The sequence below is a fragment of the Xiphophorus hellerii genome, chromosome 2, assembly GCF_003331165.1.
Source record: "Xiphophorus hellerii strain 12219 chromosome 2, Xiphophorus_hellerii-4.1, whole genome shotgun sequence".
NCBI lineage: Eukaryota > Metazoa > Chordata > Actinopteri > Cyprinodontiformes > Poeciliidae > Xiphophorus > Xiphophorus hellerii.
The window spans coordinates 12,689,833-12,712,300 of NC_045673.1; the positions used below are offsets into that span (position 1 = coordinate 12,689,833).

Below are 22,468 nucleotides of genomic sequence, written 5' to 3' on the forward strand. Positions count from 1 at the left end.
CCTTTTATCCACTGATTTCCCTTTTCTTTATCTTCTTGGTCAACTGAATTTCCTTTTTATTGCGTTTCTCTCATTGCAAACACAGATTTATATTTTCTGGCCAGTATGGTCACAATGTGAATGCCACCTTTAAACAACAAGTTTAGCAGCTGTTAGCACACTGCCTACTTGTTAATGTCTTCTCAAAGAAGTGAATTTGAGAAAGAAAAGACAAGATGGAGCCATAACAGCTTCCTTTATCCTGGAACAGCATGCTGGGGAAACCTTTATCACTTGAAACACAACATGTAGCTACATTCGGCTCTCCTGCGGCCACTGCTTTGTTCCACTTCTGACCTGATCACATGAAGCGAGGTATACTATTATGATTACAAATGCAGCCTGCAGCTCAAACTTGCCATCACTCCTCCCACACCATAGAGACTCAGGTTCAGTCCCTGGCTGCAGTGTTTCTAGCTCCCGGCTTTCATGTTCTTTTGAGCGTAATTAGTAAAGTAGGAGACTTAAAGCCGCAAAGGGGTATGGTTTTTTTTTTTTTTTTTGTACTAATGGCCTCCACTGGTTGGATATAGGCATTAATGTGTGGTTTTACTGCCTCCAGGTGAAGCTTCTACCTGAAAGATGAAGTTACATACCATGTCATTTTTATTACAGCTATTTTCAGATACAGAGAGGGCGCTTGATGCAGCAAAAACTGTAGTTCAGAAGAGAATAAGCTTGGATACCGATTAGTAAATGCATTAATATCAAAATAAGCTTTATGTTTGAAAGTACATTCATCTTTGTTTGTGTACCATTTTTTTCCTTAATGTCTTCCCCATATATTAATACAAGTCGATGCAGTAATTCATGTAAAAGGAGGCATGATCAGTTACTCTGACATTGCTGTTTGCGCTGCCTTTTTATGGTAATGTAAATATTGGTTTAATTTTCTGAGAAACTGAATTTGAGGTTTTGACTATCTTATCTGTCATTCTATGTGTAATGAATCTGTAATTTAACAGTTTTATGTTCTGAAATGAATGAAAAATATTGAACTTTTTCACAATATTGTACTTTATTTTAAGAGCTTTGTTTCATTAAAAACGTCTTTAGCTGAAGCACCACGTTCCCATTTTACATTTACAATTTTTATGCTCTGGTGCGCTAATGACTAATTTATGGCTTCCATACATGACTGGTCATGGAGACACTGAACACTGTACAGATGCCTGGCATATTCAAATAATCTGCATCCAGAAAACACACGTTTGTGATGCTGCTTCGTTTGCATGCTCTGTGCCGTCTACAGGCTCAGCCCTCAGACATATGGACCCATATGCTGCCATCACACATCTTATCAATGTTGATTTTTCAGCTGCAGACTGGGTTGAGTGAATTCAAGGGTGGATTGATGGAGGAGAAAATAAATCTGATTGCAGCTGGATGTTAGCTCTGAAGAGAAATAATCATTTTTCTCTTTGAAAAATGCAGTAGTAACTCTGAGACTTTCAGAGTAAATGATCATCTACAGTTGGTCGGAGAAAAAAAACGAAAATGTCCTGTGGAAGCGCATAGCAAATTTTGCATTTTGCATCCTCTGGATAAATTTGGTATGTTTGCAGACTTGCTGCCTGACAGTATTTTACCTCTTTGGCAACACTTCATGTTTTGCTTTTTTTTTTTTTTTTTAACATTAGGGAAGTGCTGCCACATGTCCTGTTACCACCTCCCTCCCAGGTGTACACAGCTGCCATTTCGCTGAATTAAACCCAAATATGAAATCAGTTGCCAGACGGATGCTTATCCATCCTCCCAGGGATACTTACATCATCCTAAATGTGTCTCTGACCCTCTGTGCTCTCGTTATGGCTTGTTAAAACAATTAAAGGTGACGTGTGTCAGATTTATAGCTCGTGCTCGTGTGTGTCTTTGGGTTTGCACATGTATGCAGTGTGGGTTTTATTCTGAACAGATGTGAGCATCTGCCACTGCTGCTAAGGCTATTAATACATGTCTAGAGGTGTTTGCATGTATACTGCTGCAGCTGTTGTTGTTTGATGCACTCTGATTATATGTACTTTGTCTTTCCAAGTTGTCTGACATCCCAGTTTTTAAACATGCATTTAACTTTGCGGGACTGTTGCCAGACAATAACAGGACACAGATTGTTGACGTTGAAATTTTATTTAACCTTGGAACTAGTTTAGAGATCTTCTCCTGAAGTAGTTTGCAAGTATGAAAGATTTATCTTATAAACTGATTAAAAAGTTAAAAAATTTATTTGCAGATGACAATTCTATAATTAAAAAGTGCCAAGCAAAATTATTTTTATTTTTGTTTTTGCAAGTTAAAGCCTCAAACTTCAATGAATATATGTATATTTTAGTGATTGAGCAAAAGAAAGTTGTGTCTAATGGTGAAGTAGAAGAAAAACCACACATGGTTTTCACTTACGCTAATAAAAATCTAATAAATTTGGTTTGCTGTTGTGTTTGACCCTCTGATACCCCTACATAAAATCCTTTGAAATCAGTTTCTAGTCACTTAATTAGTAAATAAAGAGCACATTCTTAATGTACTCCACTTATTTAATTGAAGAATCTCAAAGCTAAAGCTGTTGTTTAAAGAAATCATATTTGCCACAAGATATATTGAAAACATATCAAAACTGTAAAAGAAGGTGCTCAGACCATAGAAGACAAAAATTTAATTTCATGGTTTACATGCAGTATGCCATGTCTGAGGAATCCTAACACTGCAAATCACTTTGAAAATTTCATGCTCACAATGAAAGATGAACCTTACGCTTTGGAAATGTCTTTTATCACCAGGGACAAGTAGCCCTGTTTCAGCTGTAAAAGACGTGAGATTGACCTGCAGATTCACTTTAACCCAAGACTTACAAAACTATACAGTCAGATCTACAGTTAATGGAATGATTTCGATCAAAGCAATTTCATTTAATTGATGGCCTATACAAAGTCCTGACCTGAATCCAAATAAAAACCTGCTACAATAATTGACAAGAATTATTTACAGACATTCTCCATTCAACAATTGAGCTTAAGGTACTTTGTGTGGAACAATGAACTAAAAACATCCTTGGTACAAAGCACTGCAATGCCCAGTAGATATATTAGACACAACAAATCCTGAAACTGATTCTTGTAACAATCCATCAAATAAAAATAAAAGATTGTGAACCCTAGATAGAAGCTTGTGTCCTTTTATATTAACAGCTCTTAAATGCATTTATCTGTTTAAATGGCAAAGCTGCCTGCCACTTGAACGCATTCCCCTTTTCAAGAATACTCTGTCAGCTGTTGTTTCCTCTCAGACCGCCAGAGGGCGCTGCAAGATGTCATTATTTGCTTTGCCTAAGGGTCCCGTGAATAATGAGTTTTAGCGCTTGAATGACCAGCTGATGCAGATCAGGTCCTTCGGAGCCTGTGGCTAAAGTGGTGTTTGTTTTCCTGCAGCTCCTTCTGTAAGGAGAAAGCTGTAAGAGTCACCTCATGGCTGCAATGAGAAGGTCAAAATGGGGGAGAGGGCTTCCTCTTATTGGTCAAGATTTGCTACCGTCAGGTGCAGCCTGCCTGCTCTTTATTGTATCCTTTGTGATAAATGACGACAATAAACTAGACCTTTGGCTCTAATGGGACAGTTGTCCGCTGCTGTGTTTGAGTGCTGGCTGTTTGGCCCCAGAAGACCCAGACAACTGCAGATTTTCTCCCATTCGTCATCGGAACTCTCACAGACATACAAGCAGAGGGATCAGGCGACAGAAAGAGGTGCGCGTGGCGACCAGGGATCTGGTGGGTATATAATTAATGACCTCATCCTGCCTCCTCCGGCTGTCCAAGAAACACAAAGAGCAGCAAGCCAGGGTTTGAAATAAAGGGAAAGAGAGAAAAAGAGGGTACTAATACGTTGAAAGGGGGAGCATATGTTAAAAGCTGAGCTTGATTAATAATTACGAGTTGTGTCAGTGACTGAGTGGCCTTCCTATTGTTCCTGCTGTCGACTTGAGGGGCAATTAAGAGGGCTACACCCCCCATGCTCCCAGCCCCAGACATCATCCACAGCTCCTTCATTTTTTATGAAACTGCTTTAGCTCATTTTTCTTGTTTTGTTTTTGTTTTGTTGTTGTTCTGTTAGTTTTTTTAAAAAAGGAATAGTTCTGCTCCAGTCATTAGACAAAGGTACATGTACAGTAAGAAAAAATATTTCACCCTTGCAGATCGAATCTGTTTGTTCTTTTCGTCTCACATAAATTTTTCAGATCAAATGATTTTTCATATCAAGCTAGTATAACTGAAGTAAATACAAAAATCTGCTTTTAAGTCATGATAAAGTGCAAGTGAAGCTGCAAGTGTACATCATAACAACTGAGCAGGCAGTGAAGATATATTACAGGTTACAGTTAAGGATAACTTAAGGATTATCCTTGTTATTTATGAAGCGAAAAAAGTCATTAAAACCTTATCCTAACCCAATGGAAGAGGGTCAGTGTACCTAATAAACCTAATAACTGCTTGGGCCACCCTAAGCAGCACCAAGTCATTTACATCACAAGTTTATTTCAGACACATTGGATGGTTTTCAAGCATGGCCTTTGTTTTGTTTTAAATCTATTCAGACTGACTTGCTGTTGTGCTTCGGATCACTGTCGTTCTGCATAATCCAAGAACGAGTCGAGCCAATATGTTCTGTGATGTTCAACCAGTTTCTCATGGATACTCTTTTTTCTGTCCAGTCTTTTTTCTATCATTGAGTCATGAATACTGAGCATATGGCATGTGGGGCCTGCAGAGCTTTACATGTTTTCTGACCTCCAGGATGAGCCAGAGGCTTCTTGGAGTAATTTCCCACAACTAGGAAGGTTCACCACTGTTGCATATTCTATCCATTTGTGCATAATGGCACCTAGTGTGGTTTGTTGGGTCCCCAGCGCCTTTTGAAATGGCTTTGTAATGATTTCCAAACTGTTAAATGTCTCCCATTTTTTAGGTTCAGGGTGCAATGACTTTTTCACATTTAGCTGGGATTCTTATCTGTTTTTCTATTGATTTGATCTTTCAGCATTCTTCATTTTGTCAGAGTCATACTATTAAAGTGATTTCTTGATTCTACATCAATGACAGTATTCAGGACCAGGTGTGGCTATTGAGCTAAAATATGTAGTTGATCATCACAATTAATATTTGATTTACGAAAGGGGGCAATTACTTTTTTTAAAATGAGAAAGCTAGCTTTTCTTCCTTAATAATTTAAATGACTTTTTTAATCAATCAGCTAATCAATCAAAGCTATAGTCTATAATACTTTTGCAAACCACTGTAAATATTTGGTAAAATGTGTGAAGAGGCAAGATTTTAACTTGGAGATGTTCAAACCCTGTCAGTCACTGCATCTCTTTGTTGTGCTGGAGACAAAAATGCACAGAAAGGACAAAGACGAGAGAAGGGTGGAAGGTAACTGGTCTGTCTAGCAGACAGGGACCGACTCCTCAGGGGGTCCGCCAGCCCTCCATTCCGAACTCAATACAGTTCGACATCCTGCATTATTCAATCTATTTTACCTACAAGGTACAGAGACACAAATGAGACCAAAGTGATGGCTTGAAATGCACAGAATAGTGGTGAACTGTCAGTTTCAATTTAGAAAAAAAAAACTTCATGTAAGGGCAAAAATAATGGCCTGAGGTAGTGTCAAGAGGTAGAGATGCACCGCTCAAATTACCTCTCCCTTTCCTTGAACCCCAGAGGCTCTCCTCCCCCTTCCACTTCCCGTCTCAGCAAGTCAACAAAGACAACAAGCTTGAGTGGGCTCAGCCTTGGTTTGTGTGCAGCTGAGGAGCTGCCGCACCTGTCCAAGGTGTGGGGCCCATCTGTACAGTAACAAGCAGATTAGCCTTCTGCCTCAAGCAGGAGGTGGAGCTACAGCAGTCTGGCATTGGGTTACCGCACCCCAGGGAGAAAGTGTGCATATGTGTTAAGGGTTAGAATGAGTATTTCATGTTGTCTTGGTCAAAAATGGAGGAAATGCAAGTCTGAGTGAGTGTTGGGGGATGTGTGCAGGTGCAACCTCTTAATTGTGCTTGTGTTTGGAAGATGAGATCATATTGATTCTTTGTCTATAAAAGGGAGAGTTCACAAACAACTGTCATGAAGACAGCTGCATCCTGCTTGTAGGACAGCATGAGACAAAAATCTTAAAAATTTGAACTATTCACCATATGAGGAAACAGTGACATAGCACTAATATTATTGTAAAAGTTTAAATAAAAACCTTAGAGCTGATTGACACGAAAAAAGTGATGTCTTGGTCCACAAATAACTATCTTACAAATTTAGCAGTTTAAAGGAGATTCAATCCATAATAATAGAAACACAAAAATGTAAGCAAAGCTCAGGATCATGTATAAGTCATTTCCTACTATCATCTGGTCTGTAGAGTTTTAATATGTAACAGCACCATCAAATATTCATGGTTCACACTGCTACAAATCAGATCTCCTGTCCTGTGTGAAAATTCCAGGATTCATATGCAATGTGAGTATGCTGCTTACACACTATTGCAAGTCCTAAAAGTTGTGAAGACTTGCATGCAGCCATCAGGGTCTTTTTAACATAGTTCTTGACATTCTGGGTTTTTTCCTTTCAGAAATAGATTCTATGCTGTGTCTATTTCTGGGCATGTTGTAGGCTGGGAAGCCTCCTCAGCACAGGATAAAGTGGGCTAGGTTTACTGGGGCAGAAAATGCTGGAGCGTGACTCAATCCAGTGCCTCCACACAACCAGCCTCTGAAATATGCCTCTGTCGCATTCTGTGTGCTCAGTACCTTTCAAACATGCACTCATTCTGCTGAAAGAGGCTTGTGCAGCATAGGGGAGATACAGATAAGGTTAGAGCAACATAAGTTGCGTGCATATTTGTATTTTTAAGACCATGTTTATGTATTTAAATGTAAACTTTTCTCATTTATTACTCTGATTTTTAAAGCTACTAACTATATTTTTTTCTGTAAAATCAGTGAAACTCAACATGTCAGTTTTCATATGGTTTGCTATTTTGTTGTAAAAGCAGAACCCTCGTTAAAAAAGTTTCAATGTTTAAATGCCTTTGGTGGCACAATGCAACACAACTAATCAACTTTCTTTTGAATACATCCAATTGTAGGTAATGCGAGACACTTCCTGCTTTCAGTAGAAAACAAGGCCTACTGTGAAAACAGCAAGTGCCCATAAAACTGATTAACGGTGCACAACTAAATCGATGGAAAAATATCTTAAATGCCTTTATTTCACATGGTAATTCGACCAAAATGAATACTGACTGGTCTTCGTCAAGGTTTGCATTTGCTGTGTCATACTATTACAGGCTGACCGGACAAATACTCAATCAGTTATTCCACAATTCACTAGATGTGATCAGAATGTGAAGTAAAATTAATAAAAAATAAAATACAAATAGAAAAATATCATATCAATTCTAAATAAATATTTAATGAATGAGACAAGAACTGTGTTTTTTATTAGCTGTGCACTTTTGCTAATGAAAAGAAGGATTAGTAGGTATTGTTTTTAAACTGTGTTTGAACATGTCTTTTTAAATCCCAAGGAAGGATGACATAAAATGGAAGAGTGCACCTGCGTCCATCTCTTTACATATCTTTGGGGAAAAAAACTGCATTCACACATGCACCCAATGACACTCATATTGCACAGCACCATTCACCGGTAATCAGGAATGACAGATCTGGGATGCAGGGTGACACAGCAAGGTTCAAATTACAAAGAGCACCGCAGAGAATGACTAAGCAGAATCTTTTTCATCCCCACTTGCTTGTTCTACAATCTATAAGGCAAACAAAGATGGTATAACAATGTAAAAACTGGAAAGTACAGAATAACAGCTGATAGTAGAGCAGATTTATTTCTTCATCTTAGAAAAATGTTTGTCAAAGATACTGTTTACAATATTCCACCCAATGCCTCTATAAAGCTTTTCTATGTCAAGTTTGCGAGAGTAGCAGTTGTTAGCACCAGCATTTCCATTTTGAAGACCTACAGTAAACCTTTTCACAGTTGGATGTGAACAGGTGCTTAAGAGGATTTATCAACATGTCTTGAGTAGATACAATCTTCAAGCATCTATGTGTGTGTGCGTGTGGTTGGGTGTGTGCAAGCTGAAATCACTTGGAAGACATCCAAGAATTTGATTAACACACATCCCTACTTTCCACACCAGGTGGACATCACGATCAATCAGACTCTTACAGATCTGCGCTCTCCTCTCTTTCTGAAAATTAGATTTAAGGGGGAAAAGTGCCCTCGGAGCTTTTAGTATGAATCACAATCAGAGAAGCTTGTTGGGGCGATAACACGGCTGACATGCACTGCATGAGCTGCTGTGGTGGTCACAGTTCTCATGTTCTCAGACCTGTTTGGATTACTGGGACAGTCGGCTTTCAGGAGGAATCTGGTGATGGCAAACAATGGAAATACGTCTCAGACCTCGACTTCTTCAGCATGATTGATCCCAAGGCGCTGAAACCAGTAAGATCATTTTAAGCTAATGCAAGTTGTTACAGGGTAGTTGTGACATATTGTATTGTATATTGTGTATAAATAACATGAGATGATGGTCAAGTGTGGATTCCTGATGCTAAACGTTCATCTGTATCAAATATATCTAACAGCAAATAAGCAAATACAGTTGTCACATTATAACTAAAATTTGTTTGATCTGAGGATTTCAGCTCATGGTTGTGAAGTGGAAGAAAAAATAGATTAATGGTTAAAAAGAGTGTACAGTTGTATCTTTTGCTCTGATATAAGAGTGTCAAGAAGAAGGTTGCTGTCATGAAAATTTCCTTTTGCATTTTTCCACAAGCCATATAAGAGATCCAATAATGAAAGAAGTACCTCTGGTCAGATGGATGCAAAAATGAGCTTTTTGGGTTACATTGAAAACAGCTTATCAAATGCTTATCATCCCCAATAGAAAAAAATTATGCTGGGAGCAACTAACGACTAACATTGCTGAAGAGACACTTCTTTTCGGCAACGTCATGGAAGCTGTTCAGCGTAGTGGGAAGTTGAATCAATATGAATCCTGTGAGAACATTAGTTAGAGGTTTCAAAAAAGACGTATGAGGCTTACCTTCCACACCAGATTTTTACATGTTATCCATGTTTGCTGTACGTTGTGATAGTTAATTACATAAAGAGTTGCAAGGTGACAGTGCAAATAGTTTTAAAAGGATTCTCATGTGCAATAACATACGGCTACACAAATGCAGTTTAAGTATTTTCTATTCAAGATGCCTCTAAAATAATCAGCCTCATTTTTCATTTCCACTTTCTTCCCCTATCACCATATAAACTGTTTGGATTACAGACAGAAATCTGGGTTAACCCTCACCACTCCACGACAGAAGTCACACTGGGACATGCTGTCCTATCTTGGAGCTCTGTTGGGGGTTAAGCTCTTCACTACTGATGAATGCCGGTTTGGATAAGCTACCTGCTGCTCCCAGTGCTCCTGTCTGCTTTCATGATCCACACGCTGTCCCCCGTACATGTCTTAGTGGCCGCATACTGTCCATCTTCACGACGTAAAACACGGTATTAACAATGCATGAGCAACATGCACATGAGGATTAGAGGAATATTTTCTCAGTTATTAATGGCTGGTTGTTAAATATTCACAGCAGGCAGCAATAAGAGGAACATAAGGAAGACGGGAAAGCCTCCTGAGGGCAACAATAAACTGATGGATGTATTCTCGTTAACACCAAATGGTGTGTATTACAGTGTTGGCGTGTACATGTGTGACTTAAAGGGTGCACTGAGTCATAGCAGCGCAGAAGCTTCTGACACACCTCTCTGCTCTGAGTGCCAAGAACTGATCTGAGAACTGATGAGTGGCTGTTGACCTCACAGCTGTAAGGGGCGGGAGGTCAAAGGTCACTGTCAGATAAGGCCTGTGCTGAGAAAAGAATAAGATTGACAAGAGATGAAAGAGAGATGAAACAGAAGGAGCAGGACTGAAGGAGTTTTTAAAAATTGTTAAACTAGGAATACAATGAATAATACATTAGCTGTTAATCACTACCTTTTCTGTACATGTTCGGTTGCTTTTGTTGCTACAGAAAAAACAACTTTGGGGATTCCGGTGGGGTAGCAGAGTAAGTATACTGCACACTTTTGGGATTTTTGTCCCTAAAAATATCAAAATAGGGAAAAATTGTTCCCCTTTGCAGAGATTCAATACTTTGCGTTTATTTATTGCATAAAATCACAATGAACAATATTTCAGCTCGGACTTGTACATAACAAAATGTGAACATGTGGCATGACTCATATTTTAAGTCACTGTGCAATGAAAATCTGAGAACCTCACATTAACAGCATGAATCCATTTTCTGATTTCCCCTCAGCACTCTGAATTCTTGGTATCTTACATGCATGTCAATGCAGTCACTCAGTTCCTCTCTCTTTACTCTCATATCCTGTTTTTTACTTCAGCCCAGCTAGACTTCAGCCAGCCTGTTTCTTCCCCTTTGTATGTCATGTTAGTTGAGGGGGTGTGGGGGTGGAGGGGTGGGGGACTACATTCCACCAGCACTTTCCAGAAAAACAAAAACAAGCCCTCTCTATAGACGTCCTGTCAACATCCTTCGTCCCCCTGCTTCCTTCTTCTTCCCCTTCTTCTTCTTTCCTCCCATTTAGCCAAATCCCCTCCATAGTGCATCATCATCCTCTTTGCCTAGCACTCTTCTTTCTCCCAATCGCTCCTCTACTCCACATGCCCTGTCTAGCACCCCTCGCCTGCCCCTCCCTGCTACTGTTACATAAGCTTCCAGTCATCGATTCAGGCCATATCGCTTTTGTTCTCTCTGTATTGGTGTGTTTGTGGGAGCCTCAGCAACCAGGGCCAAGCCTTAATGAGCCTGCCACAAAGGCCCATTGATGAGGGGCCCAGTATTAGAGAGGATGACCCCAGCCAAGAGAACCCAGAACTGTGCATCAGCTGCCTCAGGCTCACCCTCAAAACAAAGAAGTGCACTGTGGACAGAGACCCGAAAAAGGCAAAGGGACATGAGGGAGACAGATAGAAGGAAAGAGGGATGGGCATAACTGTGTAAGCAAGTCAAAAAATGTAAGACTAAAAGATGTTGGGGAAAAAAACCTAATGAGACACGTGACTTCAGGAAGTTGCGTCTCAGAATATTCCTTTCCCCCCATTATCTATGCCTCTTCCATCAGTCTCGTTCCACTGTGCATCCTAACAGGAATAGAGAGATCTGCCCTTTTTCTGACAGGAACTTGTGCGTGTCTTCATCTCAGTCATGGATCATAATTAGAAGTTTAAAAAGTAATCTAGGTTGACCTCTTTCTTCATCATTAGTCGTAAGTTGTTCAGGAAACGGACCAAGCGTTGTGACGGGACCCTCACCCAGCTTTGGAGCGCTGACCGAAACATAGCCAGGTTTTGGAGCCAACATTGCAGGAGACAGATATGTTTCCCTGGATTTGGTTTGGAGCAGCTGCATTTGGGAATCTCTCCTGGAAGAAAGAAAGAAAGCAGAGATAATTAGAAGCTGATATGGCACAATTCTTTGGAGAAATTGAATTTTGTGACTGAAATGGTTTAACATTTAAGACTAATTTTAAGCTCAAATTCTTAGTTTTTTAGCAAAAGAGTAATAGGTCAGATAGTTCTTTAACGTCAAAGTTGAAAGGAGAGCTTTTTGCAAAATCCGCTGCTAAAACAGTACAAAGATGACTCTAGCAGCTCGTCTCGAAGACCTAGAAGTGACCCTGGAACACATGCTGTTGGACGTTTTTGTAAGTCAATCCTCATTTCCTTTTAACAGTCCTTTACTGTTTTATTAACTTTGAACAAGTGATATTAGATTAAATTTTCCATCCTTCCTCTAGCTTCTCTCTGTACTTCATGTGTATAATCTCTCCAGCTCCTAATTGTATCTAGAGACCGGAGGCCAACATATGTTCGTGCCTCATCCAGATGTTTGCTCAATAATTGGCATGGAAGAAAAAAAAATTCAGATGGTTAATCATGCAGCTCCTGTGCATAAGAAGGAGATCTGGGATGAAACCAGCAATCCAGCCTGCAATGAATGTCCTAATGAACACATGACTCAGCATAGGATTAGTCCTGCAAGTTAAAAACTTTGTGAGGAAATATGAAATTTATGATAAAAGATCAATGAAATTGAATGTGAGAGTCATGTGAGATTGTTCTGTCCCCAGTGGTTCCTGAAACATTTGGGCACACCAAGTGCACCTTCCCACCCCTTCATATCCAGAAACATATGTTTGTGGAGCCTTGCGTGGTTTACCTCTGCTCAGGCACATTTGCAGGCTTGGTAACAGAGGAGCCCCCGCTCGCTTTGATGTACCCGGCTGCTGTAATGAGTTTGGTCGTTAAGCTGCTGTTTCCCTTTAACATTGTTTACAGGGACCAGCATCTGTTGGAAGCAGCCGTAATCTACCCTTATTCCTCAGATATACTGAGCCTCTGGTGCGCATTAGCAAGCATTCAATCCTCTGCTGCAGGGGGGCTGAAATGTCACAGTTTCATGTATGCATATATAAATACATATATATATGCAGAAATCTGATGCTCCAGTCCATCAACCTATTTTGGAGATTTGGCCATTTTCGCACATTTAACAGATGATTTACGACCAATGCGATAAAGATTAGCGTTTACAGGCCACAACTGGATTTGGATTATTCGTGCTTTGCTTGTGACATGGAAAGAACGGAAATGCTTCTTTTTTCTGCTTTTCCTCTCCACTAATTAGACTGCTTATTTATTTATTTGTTTTAATTGTTGAAAAGGCTGGAAAGCAGACGCTTATCTGCCCACTTTGCATACTCAAATTAGAAATATTCAAATTTCACGTAACCTTTCCAGTCTGGTGGATGAACATACATGCATATGGCAGACACACACACACACGCACACACGGATGAAGAGATGAGCTCATTTTAGTGAACCATCAAATTAAAGCAGGGAAAATTAACAACCATTATGGGAAAGCTTACCAGCAGACCATTTCTTGGTGCAGACATCTAATTTTCATGAAAATGTTAACATTTTGGGGAGTTTTAAGGCACAATTACCCTTCCCCCAATATGTACTGTATATACAGGGGGAGAAAAAATCAGATTAGAGTATCTGTGACTCTAACTATGTGAAACCGAGGAATATTAAGGGTCATTAGAATAATGACAGCGATTCTCCATCCTCCAGCGGAGAGGAACCCCAAAGCCCTATATCTCTGCTGCTGATGATGCTCATTGGCTCAGAGCAGCAGCACCAGCAGCAGCAGCAGTACATGACTATATCCAAGGGTGCACAGCAATTTTCATTAGCACACCACTGCATATGAATGAATCAGGAGAGCCGAGAGGTGGAGAGGGAAAGAACTTCCTTTGCAGCCCCCCTTGCAACAAGAAAAGTGTGTCACTGCCGTGTTGTCTCAGTAGGAATTTGTAGTAAATCCATTTTTATCTCAAGACAGACATTTTTATGGACTCTATTACATCTCTGTAAAATTTGAAATGCTTCACTAGTGGAATACTTAAGAGAGAAAATTCATCAGCTCTGGTATGATTAAGTTATGTTTGATTGCATTGATTGTCATATATCTATCAGTCTCATCATCTATCAAAAAATTAAAATTTTGTAACTTCAGTATCAGTCTCATACTAAAACATACAAATGTAGCATACAGAAATCAAATAATACTAAAAAAAAACTGACAGGTTTATTTATTCAACCAGGTGAGGACTTTTTCTCAAAAAGAGAAAGTCAATCAGAAGCAGGTTTGGGGCAACCTGGGAGATATGTTATGTTTGATACTCAAAAAAAAAAGTGGTTGATTTTGTTTTTTCCTATGCTTACCTAAACACCATAAATATTTATAGCTATACCTAACTATGGATTTTTTAAAATGTTTTCCACATTTCTAACTTGATGTTTTATTGCTGTACCAAATTTTCACACATTTAAATGTGGAAAAATACAACTTTTAATATCAATAAGGGGAGAAATTACACTAAGAAAAAGGTTTTTGCTTTGAACTGACTCAAAGGTGATTTTACTGGCACAATGAAATAAATGTAACAGAAACATTTTACATCTGTCCATCGACATAGCCATTGGAAAGAACTGCTTCCTAGAGAGAAGCAGTTCTTTCCAGGTGAAAGGTCAGATCTGTGTGTTCTGTACAGCAAAGTTAAAATGAAATGGCATGTTTCAAGAAACATTATTCACCAAATGACATGAAAGCATCCTCTGACTTGAATGAAATAATGGCAGGATCTGTCTTCGCTGATTGGATCACTTGCCGTAAAATGCCAGTAGGTGACGTCATCTCACCCGCTGCCAAAGCTGCTTTGTGTTGTGTTGTCGATCCCCAGAGCTGTGAGGGGACGACAAACGGAGAAACAGGGAGGTGGTTCCTCCTTTTACCAAACCCGCCTCACAGTCACGCACAAAGGCTGACAGTCACATCGGGAAATGAAGCAGCTCTATTAAAGATGCATTCATGCCGTATGTAGTCTAATTGAATCCCCTCCTCGCACCCCCAACAAACGTTGCAACCTCCCAGTCATCTTCCTGTACATCTCCTCTGAGATGAAGGCCTGCGGGGCGACTCTGAACACGGCTTCTCTCGCTCATTCCCATCCCCCTGGTCTGCTCTGGCAGAAAAAGGCCTCAGCTGGATGGGATTGTTGCCATCACAGCTGTACTGCTCTGCTCTTTGCCTCGCTGTTCCTTCTTTTTCAGCGTCTCTGGAGTTTGCATCTCTGCGAGAGATTGTAACAGCCTGTGGTGTTAGAGAGAATTCAGTATGTCAGACGCTAAAGCAGTGTGGAGGTCTGAGCTGTGCTTCGCAACCCAGATGTGTGAAGCACTTAATTATACTGATTTTACCATGCTGCTATTCATGTGGTGTAGTGGCTATTGACTTTGGGACGTGTGTAAGAAAATTAGCTTATGTAATAGATTTGTTCTGCCAATAAATATAGTGCAGTGATCTTTTGCTGCCGTACTCTCTCACTTTCTTTGGTGGTCATTTGTCATACTTTTAATAAATAATAATAAAATTAATTTTCCTGGCCGAAATGTCTGTGAAATAAATGTAACTCAAGCATTTATTTATTTATTCTTTGTGCTTTTGGGCATAGTGTTTAAGAACGTTTGGCTAGAAGTCCACTTATCAAAATGGGAAGGACAAGAAAACATGATATTTAAGTCAAGCTTGTTTGAATAGCATTGAAGATATAAAATAGGAGAGGTTCCAAGGTTAAACTTTGGGGTACATGGCTTAATGAAGGACAACTGTTGTGATGACGTGCTAAAGGGGGAGTGTCAGAAAGAGCAGGAGCTTCTAAAAGAGACGGAAACCAATTTTTAGGCGTCAAATTTCTTGTTGGTTATATTTTATATATACAGCATTTTTATAACAACTGAAGGTGCCATAGTTACTTGATTGTGCTACAAAATGGCACAATGTGCCTGGAAAATACATAATACTACCCCTTCAATCATTCTGTTTTTGTGTTGTGACACCATGCTTCGAATTTACTTGAAGTGAGAATGCAAGGTCTGTAACATGAAACAGAGAAGTGAAAAACATTACCATTGCCATCTGGTTTTTCAGAATGATGTCCTTCTGTTGTTTTAAATCTGCTTTTTGTCTTGTTACAAAAACATTTTACCTTGACCATAATTTTAATTTCAACCATTAAAATTATGGTAAAAATTTTAACCATAATTAAAACAGTAACAATTTTTAGAATTGTTACTGTTCTTAAAAAAAATGACCCAAAGCATTTTTGCCAAAAGTGATTTTTTTTTTTTTTTTTGCCTAAATTATTTTTTGATTGACTTAAATTACAATATGTGAATGCATTAAATATGATTAATTACTGTTACTTTTAATATTGGAAAGGGAGGGATGGTCATGGAATCAATCAGATTTGACTTTAGTGAAAAGAGAATAAGGGTCAGCTTCATCTTTTTTTCACGTGCGTATCCAGAAACCATTTGGCTATGATCATTAATCTTTTAATTTTTTATTACCTGCACAGTTTAGATTCTGATATTTAACTGCCCCAACACACACACCAGCTTTATAGTAAGCTGATATGAATAATTCAAAAGCTATGAATTCTATTCAATGGGGCAAAAGCACATCTAGCACCCCATTCAAATCTGCAGCTACCAACATAATAGACTGCTGATTTTCCCATTGGAATGATATATCCTAATTCTATTATAAGGCATAAATGGCTGCATGATTGTGGAGTGTGAGTCAAGGCCCTATAAAACCATATCAAAGTTATAAACACAGTACATTCAGTATCAGTTAATTTTGTTGGTGCCAGTGTCTAACATGTTAATCACTCTGAGAGATACAGCAGCAAAAATGCAAACCCTGATCCTCAGCCACACATGCGTCTCGATGTGTGGGTGAGCAGATGTGAGCCGTGAGCGACAGAATTTGACCAGGACAACCTGTCCCAGAGATACAGCAAATCTCCAAAAAAAAAAATAAAAATTTGTCCTAGATTTTGCAGTTAGTCACACACATGTCCCTGAGTCCTCGCAGCCTATCTGCAACCGTTTCTGAGCTTGTAAACGTCTTTCCAATGCCTTCGTATGCAGACGGTGCTTCGAGGATGGTAATTGAAGTGGAAGCACCCCTGCGGAGAAGTCACATTGATTGGTTCTGGACTGATAAAAGGGTGGCAGGCCCCCTCTTTCTGCTCATCTTGGTCTGTAGAGACGGAGGAAAAAAACAACAACATGGAGCTAAAGAGCACAAGTGGAGATGTACAGTGAAGATGAATTGAATTACACTCTTGGGGTGGAACTGTTAAGATTGAACTGTTTATCTCTTACCCTCCCAATGTTGCCGTAACACAATACTTTGCAATTTGTGGAGCTTCGAAATGCAAACATTTAGCTCACCCCCCTCTACCTCCCTTCCATCCCTGATTGTGATGGGCAGAGTCTAACTATAGGGCAATTCCATAAACACACGCACTCACTCCCACACACACGCAATCAGGAGCTGGATGAGTCAGCCAGCCGTGGGCAGAGGCAGGCAGAGTTATCAGGGTAAATTAATGCAGAACAATGCCAGAATGGCACGATTTAGAACCATTGCGTCTTATTATTATAGCTACAAACAAAGACTCAGAAGATACAAGGCAGAAATAAAACACAAACAATCCAGCAGCTTTTTTACCCCCTCGTTAACACGTCTCATATTCAGGGAGTAATTCCTTTGTTTTCTTTTATTGTCTGTTTGTATCTGCATGTTTTCTTTCTGTTATTAGCTCAAGGTTCATTTTGAGGACAACTTCTTTTTATGCACAAGGCAAATGAAGACTCTGCAGCTTTTAGATGTTTTTCTGTTTCACCACTAGGGTGAAACCAGTTTGCTTATTTATTCTTTTGCATATAAACTATGCAGAGTTGTGTCGTCCTATGACCTCTGTAGAACAGCAGCAGGAATTGATCTTTGTTGAGATCTTTTTTAACTTCTTCTACAAACAGTTTTTCCACAAAGAAGCAGAAATGATTCATTGTTTTAAGTTTTTTTTTTTTTTTTTTCCAATCTCCTCCACTTCAGTTTGTCTTTTCTGAGTTCTGTCTGTGTGCAGACCGAGTTTATAAATATCCGCTCTGATATTTTTCATGTAGGCCACAGTCACTCACTCACAGATGTAGGACATGGTGTTGAATAAATAACGCTTGCTGGGGATTACCACTGCAGATTATTTTATTCCTATCTGTTTGTCGCTACACCTTAGCAAAATGTGTGTTTGAGCCCATGTTTGACACACATTAAAGCATGTAACCATAAAGCCTTTGGGTTCTTACTCAGAGGAAGGAAACATGGGAGGTTTCAATCTGAGATCCAGTGGTCAGTCTTCTGTAACCAACCAAACTTTTACATTCTTCAGTAATAGAATATATTCATCCTTCCTTATGTTTTGCCACATTACAAAGACAAAACTTTAATGTATTCAAATGGGATATTAGGAGACGGACTAACACATGGAAGCACAATAATGATGAGGAAGGACACGGTTTTCAATTTCATTTTTGGAAATGAAAAAAAAAAAAAATCATACATTTTCAGAACTTTAGCACCATGTCTTAAACAGCAGCAGTTACAGCTGCACTTTTTCATGCAGCTCTAATTGCACATCTAAAAACAAGAAGTTCTTTTGACTCTTTGCAAATGAGTCAAAGGAGTTCACAGCATCTGTGAACATCAGTTTTCAAGTCATGCTGCAATTGACAATGAGATTTGGGTCTGGGCTTTGACTGGGTCACTCTGGATAGCCTTAAGGCTTTTGTGCCACTGCATGGTTAGCCTCCACTCCACTGTCTCAAGTCTTCTGCACCCTGTAACAGATGCCATCCATCCATCTTCCCCTCTGCTCTGACCCACTTCTGTGCATCTGCTGAAAAAAAGTCACCTCACAGTATGATGCCACCTTCATCCTATTTCACTGTGGGGAGGGTATCGTCAGGATTTTGTGCAGTGTCACGTTTTGACCTGTATATAGGCCAGTAAAGATAATTGGCTGCATTGGATTCTATGTAGGCGAATCCTGAGTTTGCCTGAGTTTAAAACTCAGGCACACATATGCAGATTTTTATTTGTTAACTTTGAAAAACCCATGTTGCTCTCCATCCACTTTACAGTTATGAACAAGTATGAGTTTGTCTATCTAAAATATAAAAAAATACAGTGAAGTCGATGGTGTTAATGTGACAAAGTGAGAGAATTTAAGTTGTGAATACTTTTTCATTCATGCCATGTATTTGATCCCTTACCATACATGCAAGTCAACATCCAACATCACTGCCTCTGTGTAAGATGTGTATCAATACTCAGGCTGTCAGCTGATTGAGTTTGGTTAATCAGCTGACAGCTGAGTATTGACGTGCTCAGGTGAACAGAGCCCACCAGTGAGTGATGATGGGAATATGACAGTAAGTCACTCAGAGTGGCTGTGACTCATGACTCCAATAGCTTTAATGGACATGTAAAGAGTACAGTGATGGATACAGGAGACTGACTCAGCTGAATGGGGTGCTGACGCTCCCTGCGGCTATCTGTGACTGGACGTACCCTGAAGAAAAACTACCATCACTGCTCTTTGGACAGCAACATACCATTTTTCTCCATTTTCCCCTGAACAAATTCATTCTAGGGTCTGGTTCTGCTTTCACGAGCAATGGGCATGATTGACAGCAGGGATGTATGTTTGTCTGTGGCATACTCTCCCATTGTGTCCAATAGCCTAGACAGTGCAGGAGGCGAAAGCTGGATGTGGGATTTCAGAGATAATCTCCCCTCCAGATGGCAAAACATCCCATATTCCTTTTGAGGTTCCCCACGTGATTCCCTGTGTAAGGGTTGGGTGTGTGTGAGAGAGAAAGTAGTGGGGGTGTATTTTTTTTGCTCAAAAAATTATTATGGTGTCATGTGACACAAGTGCGTATGCTAATAAGAGCTATAACGTCACATTAATCCAGTGACCTGGTTAAGCCCCCATCTGAAGGAAGTGAGTCTGAGTGGGAGGGAGGGGAGCTGTCGGAGCAGGAGAAGAGAGAGGAGAAGGGAGACAAAGCGCGCTCCCTCTCCCTCCCCTGCACACACTCTTACACACACCCCTTCACCTCGTAAACGGCAGACTGACGCTGGAAACGGAGGAGAATGGCCAGTGTTTTAACACGAAGGGGAGCCGGAGCAGAAAGGGGCTCTCAATAGGACCAGAGTTGAGAGTTGTGCACATCCCACACTTTCCTTCTTGACACACACACACCCACGCGTAAAAACTCGCGTGAAGCACGGCTGTCAGGCTGGACGGGACGGCGAGGACACCCACTTCGTACACGCGCACACATGCTCGCACTCCCACAGAGACACAGACTCTGGAGCGTACCATGGTGGTCCAGGGAGCAGTGACACCCGGGAGGACCCGCCGGCTGATGCTGAAGCTGCCGGTGGGGACTCTCCGGAGGAACAGCGGAGAGAGGGTAAGACGTTCATCTGATGTGCTACAACCTTAACTTTGCGTTAGGGTTAAAGGTCTGTCCTGTGTGACAGTGTTTGCTTGTGCTGCTTTTTGTTTGAAACAGGATTTGAAAAGGTTCTTGGCTAATCCAGGGAACCGTATTAGATCTGAGTTGGTGGAAGGCAAGTGAAGAGCAAAGCTTTTAATCTCTGCTATGGACAATACTTCTGTGTTCCCTTCCTGTCAGGATGAGCCTGTCAGTCTGTGCAGCTTTCAGTCACTGCAAATGTATACAACTGCTGTCCTCGGATTCAAGGTTACAGGGAACTCTCTCGGAGAGGAAGCCACCTCTGACAGTGCATATAATCTGTCTTGAGAAATGAGATCGTTTCTTTTTTTTAATCAACCTAAACCATACATAGCCTGAAGTGCACCATGGCTCTGAGTGCTGAACGCATTACATGCTGGGAGTCAGCTTGTTTCTGCTGAAGAAGAGAAGCTTCAGTGTTCAGGGGCTTTTTGTGTGTCTGGTGGGCGTGCTCTAAAGGCCAAAGATAATAGTTAAGCTTGGATACGGAATGTGCATTCACAGTTACCCTTTATGTCAGTTTCAAAAGACAGGTTGCAACGTGCCGTGTCTTTAGCTCTTTAGAAAACTTGTTTACTATAGCAGAGAGCTAACTATGAGTGAGGAGAAGAAAAGTTTGCAGCTGTGTGAGTGTGTTACCCCCAAAAAAGGTTCATTCTGTGATGCACAGTAGTGCTCTTTCATGTTGTAAATGCTGGTATTAAGTGAATCATGGTTAAATAGGGCTTGCGTCCAGGTGATGAGCGATTCGGGCTTAAGTTATACCAGACAGCCAGCTCTAAATCATGAGGTGCCTGCTGGATCAAGCAGAAAAGAACAGTGCCTTTCTTTTGTAGTCCAAGTCTCTTGATGCATTGTAATGTGAGTTTGTTCATGTTTGAAGAAGTTCTGTCTCCAACTAGCATTTTGAGGTCTGCCGTGTTTCTCTTTGTGGTTCTTTGAGTGCACACAAAGAATACGTACAGTGGTACACACAAGAGCACACACACTACTTTAATTTTAATAAGCCCAGGCTAATATTCCCCCACCTTGCCTGCTTCCTTCTTTGACACAAACAACGCAAAAACAGCTATTCATCCTTGAGCTGTGCTAAAGTAATTCAAGTTTAATACAACTTTACATAAAAGATACTTTTTTTCTATGAGTTATCGGTGAATGAAGGAATAATGATTTGAACAAATCTGACCATAATGATGGAAAAATTAAAATGTTTGAAAATCTAGTTTCCATCAAAAACAATACAAATTGAGTATCTTCACCAGCTGGTGCAGCAGTTTACCTGAACAGTGATGGTCGACAATCCAAACAGTGAGCTGGTGCAGGAGGTTACAAACTCTTGTACCATTGCAAGTGTGTGAACAGAAGATCCTTTGCAATTCTTTCTAATATTTTAATCAAAAAGAAAAAGCAAAAATGAAACATTAATAAGTAAAACAAGTAAATTTATGTAAAACACTTTATAATGTATGTGCTACATTTATTAACAAGAATAAGAATGTTTTATATTTTGCTTAAAGAGTAAAGCTGACAAAAACTGCCCTGAAATTACTTACTGTAATTGATCACCAAGTAAAATGCAGTACAAATGACCAGACACAGAAATTGGACAGATCAATACAATTACATTGACAATGTCATTGTTTACACTGTTGAGAGATCTGCTTTCAGATGACTTTTTTTTAGCTGAATCCAAGATACATGTTTCCATGAAGGACATTAAAAGTTTTGGCAACTGTTATCCTGCCTACAGTTTAGTTTTTATAACATGAAGCCACACACTTCAGTAAATTCCTTAATCTTAATAACTGCTGACTTTTCTACTACTTATTTGGACTAATTAGAACAATAGACTCAAGATGTTTATGAGACAGAACTATAATACTTCAAGCAAATTCAGCTGTATGGCAAATGGCACCGAGTTCAACATTTTTGACTGCTGGTGCTACATCAATAGATGTTCTATTGAATATTGTCCACTCTGTCCAGCCATATCACCTTAATGACAAGTGGGAACTGCTCAACATTTGAGTTGAGTAGCAATTGCCATTGGCAATCACCTTAATTAAAAGAGAAAAGCAGATCTCCACATACTGAAAGGAAGGGCCTCCGTTGCTCTTTCACTGATTGCATTCCCTTTTTCTGCCTCCTATTATTCTTGTAACCAGCTGTGTGCTGACAGGTTGAAGACTTGGGTTGCTTGCAATGATTTACATACATATGTTTTTTTGTTTTTGTGCCAGAAGTTAAAATATGTTCCTTTGAAGTATTTGCTTTATAAATGGTAAACACTTACCATATATAT

The 22,468-nt window shown here is 39.9% G+C and overlaps 1 protein-coding gene across 4 annotated transcripts in view; it reads left to right on the plus strand.

Moving 5' to 3' along the window:
* Nucleotides 1-22,468, plus strand: part of frmd4a (FERM domain containing 4A) — a 115,153-nt gene that overhangs the window by 23,962 nt on the left and 68,723 nt on the right. The window contains exon 1 of one of the 4 annotated variants that reach the window (XM_032584212.1): nucleotides 11,299-11,840. The exons of 2 other annotated variants lie outside the window; for them this stretch is intronic. The gene's annotated coding sequence lies outside the window, so the exon portion shown is untranslated. Of the gene's footprint in view, nucleotides 1-11,298; nucleotides 11,841-19,675; nucleotides 20,101-22,468 lie in introns of those variants that run through there. One more of the 4 variants, XM_032584190.1, reaches the window with a different exon arrangement.